This window comes from Mesoplodon bidens (assembly GCF_964165515.1).
Source record: "Mesoplodon bidens genome assembly, chromosome: 11".
Taxonomy (NCBI): Eukaryota; Metazoa; Chordata; class Mammalia; order Artiodactyla; family Ziphiidae; genus Mesoplodon; species Mesoplodon bidens.
The window spans coordinates 68,382,672-68,394,497 of NC_138167.1; positions in this window are offsets into that span (position 1 = coordinate 68,382,672).

An 11,826-nucleotide genomic window follows, 5' to 3' on the forward strand; every position below is an offset into this window, starting at 1 on the left:
GGGTTCGTGCCCCGGTCCAGGAGGATCCCACATGCCACGGAGCGGCTGGGCCCATGAGCCATAGCCGCTGAGCCTGCGCATCTGGAGCCTGTGCTCCGCAACGGGAGGGGCCACGACAGTGAGAGGCCCGCGTACTGCAAAAAAAATAAAAAATAAATAATAATAATAATAAAATAAAATAAAAAGTGGGAAGAAAACTAATTATGTTCCAGACACGGGGCCAGACACTTTTCAAGCATCATTTCATCACCTGACAAGGACCTTGTGAGGCAGGTGTTATACTCCCCATTTTGCAAATTAGGAAACTGAGGCTCAGGGAAGTTAAGAAATGTAGCTGATTGTTGGTGGATCCAGGATTCAAGACATGGTCACATCTGGCCATGCCACACCGTTGCCTAAATCCCCAGGGAAACCCCCAGTGACTTCCTAAACCCTCAGGACACTGGCTGAACTCCTTAATGTAATATTCAATGCTGTGGGGACCTCAGGCAGGTTTCATCTGCTTTCATGCCTCAGTCGCTCCATCAGTGAATGGGGTAGTCAGACTGGGTGATTTCTAAGTGCTCTCCTAGCCCTGATAGTCTGTGGTTTCAGGTGCCACACGGAATGTGGCTTGTGGCTGGGACTACATATATTTCACTTCAAGAGTGGGAGGCTGGGCCTGCGGTGGGTGGGCATGAGAGCAGGGACTGCAACTGACTCAGTTGCTTTGGCACATGCTGGTCCCTGGGTTTGAAACAGTCCCGCCACCCAAACAATCCACTCCCAGACTCCTACACATCCCTCAAGACCTTCCAGCATCCCCACTTGTCAGAGGCCCTCTAATTCATCCCAGTTAGGGTTAATTACTTCCTTCTACTGTCTCCTCCTGAGACCGCTCTTTTCGAACCATCTTTTGTGCTATGGGCCAGATCCTGTGCTAGATTCTGGGGATACAGGGGTGATAATAATGGCTATGGAAGAAAATCAGCCAGAGCCCCATTAGCACAAGCTTTATTTGGGAATACCAGGCGTGAGAAGACTCTGAAGGAGCTTCTAACTTGGGGAAGGAAGACAAAATTTTGTGCAGGGCTGTAGTAAGGGGCAGCCAGAGTTCAGCTTGTATTGGAAATAATTGTTTGAGGATGGTTCTTGGAAGAGAGAGAAATTGTTCTTACAGATCAGCAGCCACCGTTTGGCAATTTGGATTTTATCAACAGGCAGCGGGGGAGGGACAGCTATGGGGACGAGGACCTGTGAGAGCCACAGTAGAATGTTCTCCATCCTTCAGGGTCTCTTCAAGAGGGGCATTTGAGCACTTAGCAGGCATCAGGCTCTGCTCTAAATGCATTGTATTATTAACTCACTTGATCCTTACAACAGTGCCACAAGGGAGGGACTCTTCTTACCCTTTTTACAGATGAGAAGACTAAGGCACAGAGTGGTTAATGACTTGCCTAAGGCCACACAGATGGAACACAGTGGAGCACGGATTTGAACCCAGGCAGTCTTTAGCAATCATGCAGGCAAGCTCTTTACTGCTTTAAAGTGTGGTCATTCAAGGATCTCATACAATCTCTCAGCGACCTGGCAAGACAGGAATGACCAAGATTCTGGGTTCTGCATCACAGATCCGGACAGGCAGCCCTGAGAGGACGGCGCCCTGTACCAGTCCTCACAGTAAGTGTGGGTGGAAGGATGACTAGAAACTTGGGGTCTCACCCCTACATCTTGCTGTCTCATGGCCACTGTCTTTGGGGGCAGGGAGGGGGGGTTGGGTTGTTGATTAAGCTTGAGCTCAGCACCAGCAGCCTGGGGCTGGCCCCCGTGACAGCCCCGGGACATCCCCTTGGCTGGCTCTGAGACATTTTCCACCACCGCAGGTATGACACACATCCCATCACAGCGCCCAGGAGGGAGGGTGTTGGACAAAGCTGTGAGAAAGCAAAGCCGGAAGTGCTGAGTGGGGGGAGAGTTGCTTGTGGGGATAAAAGGTACCCAGTCTACAATTCCAGGAAGTCAGGATGCAGAGGGGAGGGAGGAGCTGGCGGGAGATGCATCATCTTCCATTCCTCTGTGCACCTGGCTACACGCCAAGCCCTGGCCACAGAGAGGAGGCTGGCTGCTGCCTGGTCTGCAAAGAGTCCCCAGCCCTGTGGGGGAGGGCATGACCACGGAGGACACAGAAAAGTCAACTGAGAGTCACAGCCTCCTGCTGTGGAAGGCAGTCAATCAGAACCTCTATTGAAAATGCCCCACCTGGGAAGGCTCTGGAGTCTCCTAACTCAGGCACGGAGGGTGGAACATTGTACGGGGCTTTAGCAAGAGGGGCTCAGCTGCATTTGACTAGTTTCAAATACACACATAGTAGTCATCTCTGCTTCTCCGAGAGGAACACAGTCCAGACCCCTAATGGATGCCTACAACCGAGGCTAGTACTGAATCCAATATATACTATGTTTTTTTCCTATACCTACATATCTATGGTAGATTTTAATTTATAAATGAGGCACAGCAAGAGAATATCTGAACTGCCAGTGTCACTAGTCTTGAGTTTTGGGGCCATTACTAAGTAATATAAGGGTTACTTGACCACAGCTCTGAGATACCACGACAGTCCATCTGATAACCAAGGTGGCTACGAAGTGACTAACAGGCAGGATATGCTGGACAAAGGAATAATTCACGGCCTGGGTGGGGCAGAGCACGATTTGAAATTTAGGAATTGTTTATTTCTGGAATTTCCCATTTCATATTTTTGGACTGAGGTTGACCGCAGGTAACTGAAACCTCAGATAAGGAGGGATTTCTGAAGTTGGTCGAGGTTGGCTCTTGGAAGAGGGAGGAATTGTTCTGAGATTCATTCATTCACTCACTGCGCATTTACTGAGAGCTTATTATGCGCAGGGCATGGTGCCAGTTGCCAGGGATGCAGCAGTGGAAGAAACACCGTCCAGCCTGCCCTGAGGCCCCTGCAGCCCCTTTGGGACAACTGGGGTGGTGGTTAAAGCACTAACTCTAGACCTAGTGGCCTGGAATAAATCCTGTTTCTGCCACCTACCAGCTGTGACCTTGGGCAAGTGCCTAAACCTCTCTGTGGCTCAGTTTTCTCACCTGTAAAAAAGGAGGAATACCAGGACTATTGTGAGGATTGAAGTGAGTGCCTATAAAGTACTTAGAAGAGACAAGCTGGCTTCACGGGAGATGAGACAGGGACAGGGCTGTGACCAGGGGAAACCCAAGGGCTGCAGGTGTGAAGGCAGCTGGCTTGCTGGGCAGCCTCTCAGATGTTCTCTGCTGTCTTGGTGATGCTGTTTGGGGCGGGGTTGAGCTGGATGCCACTGCAGTGTCTATCTCCCCCCAAGCACCTGCGTAGGTCTCAGGGGATAATGGTTTAAAGTGTGACCCTCCCTATGGGTACTCAAATGCCCAAAGGGATGAATCTCTGACAGGGGGATTCCAGGAGGTGTGAGAAAGGCGGAAGGAAAGCTACTGCGCCTTCTGCCTGCCTCTCAAATCCATCCATGTGAGCTGCCACCAGCCTAGTCCAGGGCCAAGGGCACTCAGGCTGTCCCACTTGTTCCAACTCTGAGCCACTTGTCCCAACTCTGAGCCACTTGTCCCCTTCGAGGCTCAGTCTCTTTGTCTGTAAATGGGGTGAAAGGTGTGGGCAAGGGGAAGCTGTCTTACCTTGAAGCTTCCTTCTGGCTGAACCAGTCTGTTCTGTGGCCTCCGGAAGGATTGGGATGGGGTCCCCACTCACTCGGCTAAGATGACCCAGAAAATCTGCCATTGCAATTTTCCTCCCCGATCCCCACCTCAATTTTAAACACCTGGGGGAGTTACTAATTAGATAAACCTCATGAAACATGATTGGGAGCCCACTCTGCAGCAGGCAACCCATGCCCCATTCATTCTGATAAACTCATTGAGCTCCTCCTGTGTGCATGGCATTGTTCAAAGTAGACATTTGGATTGGAGGGAGCTGGGATTGCTTGGGTCAGGGCTTGGTGTTGGTCAACCCCAGTGTTTGAGAGGGTGCCCCTGGCCAAGGGTCCAGTGACTCTTGTAAAAGTAGGTGCAGGAGAGCGCCAGATGCAGCAGTCAGAGCAACCAGCCAGGAGCTAAGTCAGCAAGTGAAGTCTGCTGCTTGTGATTTATGCAAATATGAAACTAACAATGAAACCCATTACCGCTAGGATCTCAACTCAGATGCTGATGCTGATGTGAGAAGGAGAGGGGGGCAGATAATAGCAACAGTATAGAAGATGATGCCAGCAAAGTGCAGTGAGCACTTAGTAGGTGCAGGCACTGTTCTAAGTTCCCCACGTAAGTTATCTCTTTCAATTTTCACACCACTTATGGTTATTGTCTCATTTTATGTATGAGGAAGCAGAGGCACAATAAGATCCAATAACTTGTAACTCAAGGTCATGTGGCTTATAATAAGAGTCACAGTGAGGACTTGAACCCAGGCTGCTGACTTCAGTACCTGTGTTTTTAACCCATACAGTGAAGACAGTTGAGAGTGGTGGGGTCTGTGTCATACTGAAATCGCTCAGGGCAGCCACCGCTGATGGCTGCCATGTTGGGAGGTCAACCAGATCTTCGAAACGTTTAAGGGAAGCTGGAAATTCAGCTTTTTATGTGTAGTGTCCTGACTTTTAAATATCGGCAACTAACTTAAAAAAAATTTGAAACACAAGCAGGCCAAGCAAAATGTGTCTGCGTAGGAGGAAGAAAGGAAAGCCATCCTCTGGGATTTATTGCAAAAGGTCGCTTCCCCCTGACCTCGACTGGGCTGGGTGCTCCATCCTCCTGCCCCTGTGCTCTGAGCCACTCTGTGAGCCTTTGCCGGCCCTGATCCTCAATGTCCCATCCACCACGCATCCCAGCACCTGCCACAGGCTGTTCACTGAGTGAATGTGTAGACTGTGAAGGGGTGAGGGGAGGGAGGAAAGAAGAAAGGAAGGGAGGGAGGGGCAGTTACATAGAGGTTCCAAGAACTTGGACTCGCATAGAAATCAGAAACCAGCGTGGATGGCCAAAGGGACAGAGCCCACAGGCATTAGGACCTCACACAGCCCCACGAACACGAACAGCTGCCCTGATGACACGGAGTATCAGGAGAAGAGAGGCACCGTCTGAGGCTGGAGCCAGTGCTGGGGCTGCCTCTGAAGGGCAGCAGGAAAGGGGCTCCTTGGAGAGCAAGGTCCGGACCCTCAAACTCAACGGCCTGTAGGGAGGAGCTCCGGCTGCAACAACATTTGAGGCAAAAAAAAAAAAAAAAAAAAAAAAAAAAAAAATATATATATATATATATATACACACACACACACACACAGAAAAATATATACATATAAATATATATATATATAAAATATATATAATTGGAATTCTGTGTGCCTTGGAACTTTTTGTTAATTCTCCACATAAGGACATGCATGTTCAGTAATGATATTGCCCTTCGTCTTTATTATTACTTTTTTAAAGATGTTGGGGGTAGGAGTTTATTAACTTATTTATTTATTTTTGCTGTGTTGGGTCTTCGTTTCTGTGCGAGGGCTTTCTCTAGTTGTGGCAAGCGGGGGCCACTCTTCATCGCAGTGCGCGGGCCTCTCACTATCGCGGCCTCTCTTGTTGCGGAGCACAGGTTCCAGATGCACAGGCTCAGTAGTTGTGGCTCACGGGCCTAATTGCTCCGCTGCATGTTGGAACCTCCCAGACCAGGGCTCAAACCCGTGTCCCCTGCATTAGTAGGCAGATTCTCAACCACTGCGCCACCAGGGAAGCCCTTGACTTTATTTTTAAATGTTTAGTTTTGGACAGAGTGCAGGAAAGAGCACAGGACTGGGAACCTGGTGATTTGGGTTCCAGCCCCACCCATGCCGCAGCCTTGCCACATGACCTTGGATAGTTCCCCACAACCCCCTGCCTGGAACCCCTCCTGCGGGGACCCCACAGTGGAGGAGGCCAGGCTGAATGACACATGAAGAGTTTCCATTCTGGGTCCCCAGCGGCCTGGCTTGAGGCAGCGCCTCTCAAACCTCAAACCCCTGATCAGAAACCACTCCCCTGACTGCCTGCTGGGAAAGCAGCGAGAGGGCAGGCCAGGGGCCTGTGAGTTCTCCCCCAGCAGACAGAGGCCAGAGGCCAGGGCCCAGGAGGGCTGGGAGGGCCAGGAGGGGAGGGGTGGCAAGGAGGGAGGGACACACACCCAGAGGGGATGACATCAGAGGGCTATGAAGTCAGGGAGTCCTGGCTGTGTGACCAAGAGCAAATGACAATTGCTTTCTGAGCCCCACTTTCTCACCCGTAAAATGGGGTAAATGGTACCATTTTTCTTCTTAGGGGACGAGGCCAGCCCTGTGTCTGGTTAGCAGTAGCATAAAGTCACAGAGTCTTAGCCTCTGTAAGGGTCCCGGAGGCCCTTAGGACCTTGAATCCTTCTGCAGGTGAGGGAACTCAGGCCACCGAGGCGGTGACTCCTGAGAGGTCTCCCATTTGAATCGATGGTAGCCCATCCTGATGGATTCTCCTTCCTTGAAGCATTAAGGAGCATCCCTAAGTCTACCGAGGACCCTGTCCTCCATCTGCTGCTGTGATGACAGAGTGTCTGCCGTGTGTCCCACTGTCTGTGTCCCCCGGGGCTGGGCTGCATCCCTCAAGGGCAGACACTGAGCCTTGTTTGTTTCCATGGCCTTGGGGCCCACACAGGCTGGCAATGCGTAGTTGCTTGACACCTGTTTAGAGAAGGAGCAAGTGAGTGGACAGAGGTGACAGAGGGTCCCTGGAGGGCAGCCTCTGAAGGCTTGGTCAAGACAACGGGAAAGGTGTGTGCAGCTCACGGGGTTTCCTTTCCTCCCAGCCACACGGAGTCTCCAGAGGTTGCACCTGTGTCTGTGTAGGAGAAGGGCGAGGAGGGTAGGAGCTCAGGTGTAGAGAGAGACTAGGCTTCGGAAGTGACTTGAGGACTCAGGGTGACTCGGACCTTTGGAACAGCAGCCCACAACATTGTCACTAAGCAGCTGGCTCCCACCCTCTCATCCTGTCTGTAACAGGCTGAACTGTGTCCCCCGAAAGATATGTGGAAATCCCAAGCCCCAGTAGCTCTGGATGTGACCTTATTTGGATACAAGGAGCTTTGCCGTTGTGACTAGATGAGGTCACTAGCGTGTGCCCTGATCCAATATGACCAGTGTCCTTGCAGGAAGAGAAGAGACACTGAGAAAGACACACAGGGAGAAGCCCATGCAGTAAAGGAGGCAGAGGTTGAAGTTACGTGGCCACAACCCAAAGCAACACCAAGGAGGCCAGCAGCCACCACAGCTGGAAGAGTCAGGAAGGTCCTCCCTTAGAGCCTTGGGAGAGAGCGTGTTCCTGCCAGCACCTTGATCTTGGACTTGTAGCCTCCAGAACCGTGAGAGAATGAATTTCTGTTGTTCTCAGCCACCCCGTTGGTGGTACCGTGTTAGGACAGTCCTAGGAAACAACTACTCTGTCTCGGGGCCTAGAAGAGCTTCGTTTTCCCAGACACTGTCTAGACGGCGTCTGGCAGGGGCACCCGGAGCCCACCCCTCACCCCTCACCGCAGCCCCAGGGCTGTGAGCTCTGTGCTTCCTCAGAGGGTTTCGGAGGAGTCTCAGCTGGCTGAGAACCTTCTCCAGGGCAGGACCAGAAGGGGAGCTCTCCCGCTGTCCCCCAGCCTGATCCCCCTGGAACAGTACCATCACCCCTGTCATCACCTCAGTGTCCCCAGAACCCATGTCCACCGGGAACCTGTGAACGTGACCTTGTTTGGACACACGGTCTTCGCAGATGCAAGCCAGTGAAGATGAGGTCATCCTGGATTAGAGGGGGCCCTAAATCCTCTATGACTGGTGTCCATATCTGAAGAGGGAAATTTGGACCCAGAGACACAGACACACAGGAAAGCTGCCACATGACAATAAAGTCAGAGATTGGAAGGATGCTTCTCCAAGCCAAGAAACGCCAAGGATTGCTGGCAATAACAGAAGCTAGGAAGAGGCAAGGGAGGATTCTTTCTTCCCTCAGAGAGAGAACGGACAGACATTTGATTTTGGCCTCCCCTCCTGAATTGTGAGAGAAGAGATTCCTGTTGTTTTAGACCACCCAGTTTATGGTAATTTGTTACAGCAGCCTAGGAAACCGATACACTTCCCATCAAAAAGACCAGCTCCACCCGCCCTGGGCGGTGCATCCTGGGGCAAGCCAACCTCTCCTCTCAGAACCTTGGTCTCTTCCTCTGCTGAGACACCTAGTCACACTCCCAAGCCTGGACCTGAGGCATCGCTGTGAAGGGCCCAACCGGGGGCCCAGAGCTCAAAATACTGTGTTATCAATGGAGTAGACAGGAACTGGTATTTGTTCACTCAACAAATGTTTGTTTGTCCTGCGTGCTAGGCAGTGTTCTCGGCTGGCATCCAGCAGGGGACCAGACAGACGACCTCTTTGTCTTCACGGGCCTCACAGTCTAGGGGTGGAGAGAGCAGGGGGAGATAATTTCAGAGACACGTTGTGACGCGAGCTGCATCTGGGCTGTTGGGGTGCTCTCTGCGGGGCTTTCCTGAGTTCAGACAAGGTCAGCTTCCCCAGCCTCCTCCACCATGACTGAGCTCAAGACACCGCTAAAAATGCAGATATTTGTCTCTTCCGCCTCTTTGGTGGCCACCTGTGAGCACTTGGTGTGTTCACACAGCACAAACAGAGTTGCCATGGCATTTTACCAGCACCTTGTGTTAGTTTGCCTGGGCTGTGTAACAAAATACCCAGACTAGGCAGCTTTTTTGGCCTCGTGGCATGCGGGATCTTAGTTCCCCAACCCATGCCCCCTGCAGTGGAAGCACGGAATCCTAACCACTGGACCGCTAGGAAATTCCCAAAACTGAGCAGCTTAAACAATGGCAATGTAATGTCTCACGGTTCTGGGGGTGAGAAGTCCAAGATCAGGGCAGTTCGCAGGGTTGATTCTTTCTGGGGGCTGTGAAGAAGAATCCATTCCATGGCTCTTCCCTACTTTCTGCTAGTTTGCTGGCGATCTTTGTCTCGCCTTGGCCAGTAGAAATATAATCTTGATCTCTGCCCTCATGTTCACGTGGAATTCTCTGTGTGTGTGTGTCTGTCTCCAAATTTCCCCTTTTCATAAGGGCATGAATCATATTGCATTAGGGACCCACCCTTCTCCAGTGTGACTTCATCTTAACTAATTACATGTGTGACAACCCTATTTGTAAATAAGGTCATATCCAGAGGTACTGGGGCTTCCATATATGAATTGGTGGGGAGGTCAACACATCACAAGCATCTTCTCTGGACTAGCAGGAAGGCAGGCAACAACCATCCCTCTGGGAGGCACCCATCCCGCTGGGAGGCACCCAGGGCTGAGGTCAGGGTTGTGACTTGCCACCCCCTGGCCTCCCTCTTGGAGTGTCAACTCATCTTCAGAATGTCTTATGAAGGGGGATGCTAATGTCCAACTGTCTTCCTTTCCAACCAAGGACTTTTCCATAACATCCAGCTCTGTTGAGCAGATGTCAGACGTGTCTCCTTCATGTCCCTGTCCCCAGTACCCAGCACAGCCTGACACTTTGTAAGTGCTTAATACATTTGCATGATTAATAAACCAGGAGTCATGAGTTCAAATTTCACCAGGGCCTCCTCAGTTTCTGCAAATTGGGGCTAAAAATGGTATCGACAAAAGGGTGGTTGTGAGAAGTAAATGATATAATGCAAGAAGTGCTGGGCACAATGCCTGGTCCATAGTGAGCCCCCCTCACAGCACCCGCCAGGACCTGGAGGGTGAGGGAGGGTGTAGCTGCCTGCTCCTGCCCCTGACTCCACCCTAAGCTTGGATTGAAAGAACGGCAGCTAATGTTTTTTAAGGGCCTCCCGCATGCCAGGCACAGCGCCTGCCATTCACATCCAGTTCCATCTTTCTGCCTTCCACAACCCAGCTTTATCATCCCTGTTCCACAGGTGACAAGATGGCAGCTTGGGGAGGTGATGTGTCTTGCCAGGTCACAGCAGGTGGAAGAACTGAGATTCGGGCCAGGTCCTCTGTTCTCCAGCCCCCAGCTGGACCCTTGTCGCCCGAGTGTGGTGCACATGCTTAAGCCTGTCTCTCCCTGTCCTGCTGGGTCAGCCTGCTGTGCCCTGTGGCCTCCAAGCCTCACCGGTCAGGCCTCCAGGTGGTTCCCCTGTCCCTGCAGACCAAGAGGACCCAGTGTTAGTGTGAAATGCAGATTCCCAGGGAGCAGAAAGGCCTTCATCCCCTGTTTGTGACCGTGTCCCGCTGCCTCAGGGAAAAGAGTCTCCAGGCCATATGGTTGCCCCGTTGACAGAGGGCAGCCTGTCTCAGTGGCAGTCTCCACCCACGGCTCTCTGAGCAACTGGGGAGTTGGCACCCTTGCCCCTGCTTTCAAATGCCTCCCTTAACCCTTTGCTGCCCACCCCCATGTCAGCCCTTCCCCCCCAGGCTGTGGCCAATCGATGGCTGGGCGGCAGATAAGTACAGAGGACACGATTGCACAAGATCTTCTGCTTTTCAAAGACTGTCCAGCTACCAGCCTGCCTGGTCCGGGGGCCTGGGCCGCTTTGGAGGGGGACAGAGGCAAGGCTTGTGGGTGTCTCTACCTGCCCCCCAATGCTCCTTGCTCCCATCCTAAGCATCCGTCCCTTGGAACGTTTGCAGGGGCGCGGGGCCAGGGCCTGAGAGGAGGGGAGACTGGAGGGAGTAGGGAAAATTGTCCAGGGCGGGGGTGATGGAGTGGGGGCAGGGCTGGGGTCCGTGGTCTCAGGTCAGGGTTAGGCCCTGGGCAGGGCTAAGGGGTAGGAGAAGAGAGGGAAGGTGTTTACCCCCCCAGAATCTCTAAGGTGTTCCCCACCCAGCCTCTCAGTGTGCCCCCTGCCTGAGCCTGAGCCCAGCCATTCCCTTGCCTGGAGGTGGCCACCAGTCTGTACACACCCAGAAAACCCTGGTTCCCAACACGTGCTTTTGAGCACGGTCATGTCTAAACCCACCATCTCTGCTGCGGCTCCGTTCAATACCACACTTGTGATCCCAGTGTTCTGTTTTGGTCAAATGTGATATTTTTTTAAAACTTTATTGAAGTATCCAATGTTCTTGAAGTCACATTAAAAAATGTAAAAATAAGCAGGTGAAATGAATTTCAATAATATATTTTATTAACCCTATACAGCTAACGTGTTATCATTTCAACATGTGATCAACATAAAAAATGCTCCTTGAGCTTATATTACATTCTTTGCACTCAGTCTTCGAAACCTGGTATAGATCTTGCCCATGTGGCACGTCTCAGTTCAGACTGGCCGCATCCCAGGGGCTCAAGAGCTGCATGTGGCCAGAGGCCACCAAAATGGACAGCACAGCTGTCTAGAATCAAGTAGAAATTCAACTAATTTCCAGCTAAACAGAAAATAGCACCAAAGCCACCCCAACTCCATTTTTCTCTCCTCCCGTCCCCAGAGCACAGGGGCCCAGCCTCCTTGCCTCTCTCGGAGCCACTGGCTCCTCTGGTCTCACCTGTCCAGGTAAGGAGACCCGCGTGAGCCCCTGCCCACCCTGCACGGGCCCCCGCACAGCCCGTCCTTGGTCACCCCACCTCATGCTCTAGGGGACCAGGGGCTGTAACCAGGCAGGAATGTCACCAGGCAACAGGCCTCGGGGGAGAGCTCAGATCTCCTGCACCTGCCCACCAGCCTCCAGGGTGCCCACGGGGCGGGGCGAGGCAGGGCGGGGCACTGCCTGCCTCCTGCCTCCGGCCTGTTTACGTGCTCAGTCACAGTGCTGTCCCCAGCCCAACGGGA